Below are 6253 nucleotides of genomic sequence, written 5' to 3' on the forward strand. Positions count from 1 at the left end.
TTCCGAATGACTAGTTTAAGTCTACCGTATTTTTTTGAGGCATTAGAAAAAAAGGAAAGAGCAGTTTGATCTCAAACTACAAGGACCTTGCCCTCAATTGTAAGTAGTGTTTGACCAAATACTGAAATATGCCATTTAAAAGTATACTTTAAAAAGTTGCCAAGCAACGTCAGAGTGCTGTAAACTACTTTAATTAGTTTATAAAGGTATTTCATATTTACTGAAAGATTTACAGTCAATTTTGAAAGAATAAAAAATGTACTTTCTTATGTAAACGGAAAAGTCACTTCAAATAAACTCTGATCGCTTCGTGTGGTTTTGCGCCTTCGTTTTACGTTGCTTTATAATACATAGCACAGACATTGAAGTTGTCGATAAAACATATATGTTGGTTCTGTTCGGCCGAGGGCTTGACCGCAGAAGGGCGTTAGGGATAGGGTTAGGGTTAGATGAACTTTCTTATGGGCCTTCCGTGTGCTAAATTTTAAAAGAGAAGTAATTTTGAATGTTAAAGGTCAGCATTTTTTCGGGGCAGGGCTATTCGCGACCTTATATTAATGTGATCCCCGTAATGATGAAAAAAGTCTTTTGCGTTTCCAATTAGGGACACACTCTAAATATACATTTAGCCATACAAAGAATGTTTGAATAAAAGACAAACGAACGGTGATGAATAAATGTGTCAAGACAGTAAGAGCAGCTGCGTTGTTAACCTTATACACGGCAAATCCACTGGATTGATAATCATGACAGGGCAGTACAATTTAAGTAAATACAATCATCTCTAAATTGACCTGTCTTATTAGGGTGTGGGAGGCACCAGCTTATAAAAATAAATAAATTGGATCTCTCAGCAACTGCCTTTTAAAGTAACCACTTTTTAAGGAAATGCCCAGGGAAAAAGCTGCGATGAGTCCATTTCTTGGCTTGTTGTTACTTTTCTGCGTTTGTCAAGGTTCTTACGACCGAACAGGTAACAATCAAAAATTTGCTTTGGTTTCCCTTATAATAACTTGCACGTAAAGTTAAAAGGACCTTTTACTTTTCGCGATCTTTATCTAAGGAGACAAATTATAGTTTTTAAGGGTCCTTCTCAGCTGTATTGGTCAAAAAGGCTGTCAAAAACAAAGTTTAGAGTTGAGATATAACCGAAGAAACCCTATCCTTTCTAACTTCACTATTTCCTTCTTGCCACTTCTCTTGAATATAAGCAAACAATCGCACTTATAAGAGTGACAACATTGAAGCCTAATATTCCAGTTGCTCGCACGCCTGGAGGATGAGTATCTCTCTAAGGGATTTCGAAAATTCTACTGCCAGCTTATCTATATTAGCCTTTTGTACATTATGCTAGCATTTTTTCGAGCATTTTAGTGAGGTAAAAGCATTGAGCATTATTCGGGCATTTTAGTGGCATTTTTCCCGGAAAATTAATTTTTCCGAGAAAATAAAATAGAAATTAAATTTTTTCAGGAGCCCATGCCCCACGAGCTGCTGCGTTTTTAAAGAAAATGAAGACTAAAACTCAAAATTCACAAAAAACCCTAATACAGTTGTTTTTTTGGCCGTATTTATGAACTTGTACACGTTGTCGTTGTTACTTGCAACACTTGCACGTTTTTGTAAAAACCGTTTGTATAATGAGCATTATCGGAGCATTTTAGTGACTTTTTTGGGGAGACCGAGCATTTTAGTGGGAAAAATGGAGCATTAAGGTGGAGCATTTTAGTGGGGAAGCAAAAGCATAATGTACAAAAGTCTAATCTATATGGGTAAAACTTTACTGAGCCTACCAAAGAATAGGGTCAATTACCAGCCCCTGTTTGAGAAAGCGCGCGGAAAGCGAACCTTCCCAAAAAAGGCCTCCCAGTAATATGGGGGAAGGAGGGAAAAGGAAATTTACCTTTATATTAGGGTACAAGGAATATCTTGAGAAAACTCACAGGGCTCACCGGAACTGTACGCTTTTCAATGCAAGGAACGGGGGGAAATTGATTTTCTCGTGTGAAAGGTTATTTCATCCGAATATTTTCATTACTAGACTCTCATAGGGCGCGGACGTTTTTTTTGTTTAATTCTCTAGTCTTTCATAATTATTTACGAATTGCTGGCTAACGGAACGAGGGCGGATGTCGATTTGTTCTTTTCGAAAGAAATTTTGATAGGTCTCTCTTACGTGTTCCATAGCTTACCGACTTTTGCTTTAGTGCAGTTATTGGTTAGTGTAGGCCTCCATTACCATCTTATAGTCAGGAAACTTCGGAAACTTGGCAAACTTATTTAAGTCACAGGCGGAGTAACAAAATGATATTAATACCGATTTCGTGGAACAAGGAATAAATTTCAGATTATTAAGGAGAAACTACCTACTAGAAAACATGACTCTTTCTGTTATAACTTACAGATCCGGCAGTCTCGCAGCAAATTTTTTAAATTGGGTGTGTGTATTGTGTTGCAATCAATAAAATCACATTATCTATCAAATCTGTTTATTTTTCGCAGTGCCCTTTTAACAAAGCTGGTTTTCACACGAGCCTTGTGAGAATAAAATAATTCAAAACGTTTAACATTAATGCCAACTATAAAATACTTAACTTTGAGAAACTCTAAGAACCTCAAACCCCGGTGACCCTTGTTAATTGAAGAAAAATAATAAAATGAAATTAGAAATGTAAAATTGTGTGACCAAGAAAGTAACGTTTAATTCTTTTTCGGCAACGTAATGGACATCATAAAATATAGAATTCTAAAGTAATAATAATAATAATAATAATAATAATAATAATAATAATAATAAACATAACAATAATAATAATAATAATGACAACATAGTTGAAGAGTGTATCGGTGATTGAAACTAACAGGCAATTCACTTTTTTAACAGCAGCTAATGATCTGTGCATCCTACTTGAGGGTACCCCGAGGTACGAACGGAATCCATAATTTAAATTTAGGACTTTTACTAAGTACGTATAGGAGAGGGGCGAATAGGGTTAGGTATATCCTCCCATCGATTATGATTTATTTACCAAATCCGCCGTTAAAATTTGACTCTGAATCCGAAATCAGGGCAAAAATATTTTATAACACGCAAAGTCCAAAATCGGGGCAAAAAAAATATATGGATCTGCAATCTGCTGCAGTTGCAGGATCCACAAATCCTGCCATTACAATTTCGCTCTGAATCCGAAATCCGGGGGAAAATAGTTCGAAATTCGCCGATTCGTTAGCCTATTCACACCCCTCGTCGAGAACAGGCCGAGAAATACGGAGACGAATAAATGCATATTAACTGGACGAGCAAACGTTAGGAAAAAGAGGGAGCGCCCGCCCGCCTGAAGGGATGAAAAATCAGCTTGCTTGAAGAAGGCTTTTATCTTCTACGTGTCAGAATATCTAGTTCGGATTTTTGGGCTTTGATACTCAACAAATTAAAGTGTAGAAAGTAAACAACTACACAGTCGGAGACTCAGAAAAAAAAAACGTAAGTACGATGGCCTCATTGTTTGGTTCATTTTGTGTTAAACCAACGTATTATTTTCGTTTTTTCGGCACCTTTTAGGTCGATCAGGGAGGAGCCTACTTCAGAGTGAGCCGCTGTCCACATGGGAGTGCGAAAATGTGACGGATGTACCATCACATGTGCGGAATGAATACCATCTAAGCCCATTTTACAAAAAGTACCTACACGCATACGGTATCCCTGTGATTAGTTCCGAAAACGCCACTGATGCCGCTCTTCGGAGAGCTTGTTACGTGGTTGTATTCCTGCTCGCAGACCGCGAGGATATTCGCCAATCGGTTTATAAACGTCAAGGACGAGCAGGAGTGATCGCAGTAACTTAGGGCGTTACGAGTATTCCAGAACATTCCTGGCTTGAAGACTGGTGGAACTGGCGGTCAAGGGACCTGGGTGGAACTATTTGGGTTCCTATTTCCACATGTGAGTATTCATGCGTTGGGCTGTTCGTAGATTTATGACAAGACGTCAGTTTTTAAATATCTTTAAAGTGGCAAAAATTCAGTATTCGTTGACATCGAAATGAAAAGTGACACAATACTTGCCGAGCCGAGGAGAGGCGAGATAAATATTTCTAAAGCGCCACATGTTTCACGAAGATTGGAAATAAACTTTGTTTTAGTACAATAATATACACAGGAAGTGATCTCAAAATGGAAAGGAATTCATTAAAAAAAATAAAAAAAAACTGTTAGATTGATGAGTGACTTGATGCAAAGTGAGCATCAAGCTGTAAATGCATGTAATGCAGAAGTTATATCTTTACCGACTTTTCAGACATGTCAAATCAGAGCTTTAATCCTTCAGCAAACTATTATAGCAGATTGCTTAAAAGCCAAGATCATTGGCTGTGTTAGGAGTCAAACTCGAATCAGAGCAAGCGGTACAACTACCTTAAAAACAGCAGTGACCTATGGAAGAATACGTACCCCATGTCAACTCAAGGGGAGTATCTCGCTGAGGGGACACAGAGTTTCTTCGACTGCAACGCCGAGAGCCACCCGCCAAATGGAATCCACAACTACGTCAATACCAGAAGCGAATTGAAGTGTTACGATTCTGTTCTGTATGGATTTTTGAACGAAATATTTCCCTGTCAAAACAAATTTCTTGAACGATGTGACGCAAGGGCGGGTAACAGTCCTTCCTTCTTTATATCCTACTATTTAGCCGAAGTTGTTCTATTTCCTCAGGTATGGTTTATAAGCGCCTGATAGACGAGGTGCATTGCTCGGCATTTACCAGAGGAAAATGCTGAATTATAATAGCTGCTAAGAATAATCCATAATATTTTTTCCAATTTTCAAAATTGCTCACTTGATATACAAGTTTCAACTTGGGAGACATGGGGTTGATTTGTTCTCCCTCGCACTCCCATCCATTTCTTCCCTTTCCCCCATCCCTACTGGTCACGCTTTCGATTTTCACCTTCTCTGTACTCTTCATAATCTAGATTAACATGAAAAATAAGGGCCGAAAAGATAACGAACTCGAAACGATTAAACCTGAAGTAACGACCACTTACCATGAACGAAACGCTAAGATCATGTGAATGCAAGACCGAATAGAAAGTCACCATCTCATCTTTGTATTATATATTCTCACAAACCAAAAGGTTTCAAGGTCGGAACACACTGGGCGACATGTCGCTTGCAACAAGTCGAGAGGAAAAACCACTCCTCCTGCACAGGTCAAGCGACAAGTTGCTGCAACAGGTCGCGGCCCCGGCGACACGTCGCACCAACAAATAGCTTCGCGTGTAGAATTGTGCCGCACAAAATCAAACCAGTTTGAGTTTGTGCGGCTTGTGGTGACGACAAATTAAAAACGTGTCGCTTGTCGTGCAAACAAAGGTTTTCACAAAAAAAAATCTCCAGTATGAAGCCATTTCTTTGCTGCGACATTTTGTCGCCATTTGTCGCCTAGAGTACTGAGGAACGCTTAAAAGGAGGGCTCTCTCTTGCCCCCTTTCAATTGTGTTCCCTTTTTCAAGTCTTTAAGTGAGCCACTAAAGTGAGCAAGGAAGTCAATGACTTCTTGCAGACACAAGGAAAAAATCCTTCATTTTTACAATGCATATTTTAAACTGATTTATTGCATCTTTTTTTCTTCAGGTGTAAAGCCATACAACTTTAAAATGAACTGTGACAGTGGTAGGCCCTTTTTATTCCATTCACTTGTAACTATTAAGAACATTCATTTGTGGTTCCAGTATTAGACACTAATTTTTCCTATCCTGCGAAAACATGCGTCTCTCCTTGCTCCTCGCCGCTAGGGACGTTTTGCCAGGAGGGAAGAAATGTCTATAGCGGCAACAGCGAGGAGAGACGACTGTTTTCTCGGGCTAAATTTTTCTTCTTCTTTTGCCAGAGGGCAATGGCATCTGGATGGACTTCCAAACCAAGCAGCCCGCGAAAACACAACCGACATCAACACCCCTGAGTATTTCACCAACACCATGTACCACCCCTAGCCCGCCAGGTAATTATAGGTGTTCTTATAGATTCACCATTGAGCCTTGAAGTAAACTGGTAAATTTGACATATATAAAACCAACGCCATCACCAGTAGACGAACGTATTATGTTAGACTAGCTACACCCACTTAAACTGCGATAAGCCTTTTTCAGCCAGAAAAGTTTCTAAAGTAAAGGAAGCGAACTAAATAATTGTAGAAGAGTTTTACTCTTTCACAACTAAAAGATATACCAATGTAAAAAGTGGGACAGGATAT

The sequence above is a fragment of the Porites lutea genome, chromosome 2, assembly GCF_958299795.1.
Source record: "Porites lutea chromosome 2, jaPorLute2.1, whole genome shotgun sequence".
Classification (NCBI taxonomy): Eukaryota; Metazoa; Cnidaria; class Anthozoa; order Scleractinia; family Poritidae; genus Porites; species Porites lutea.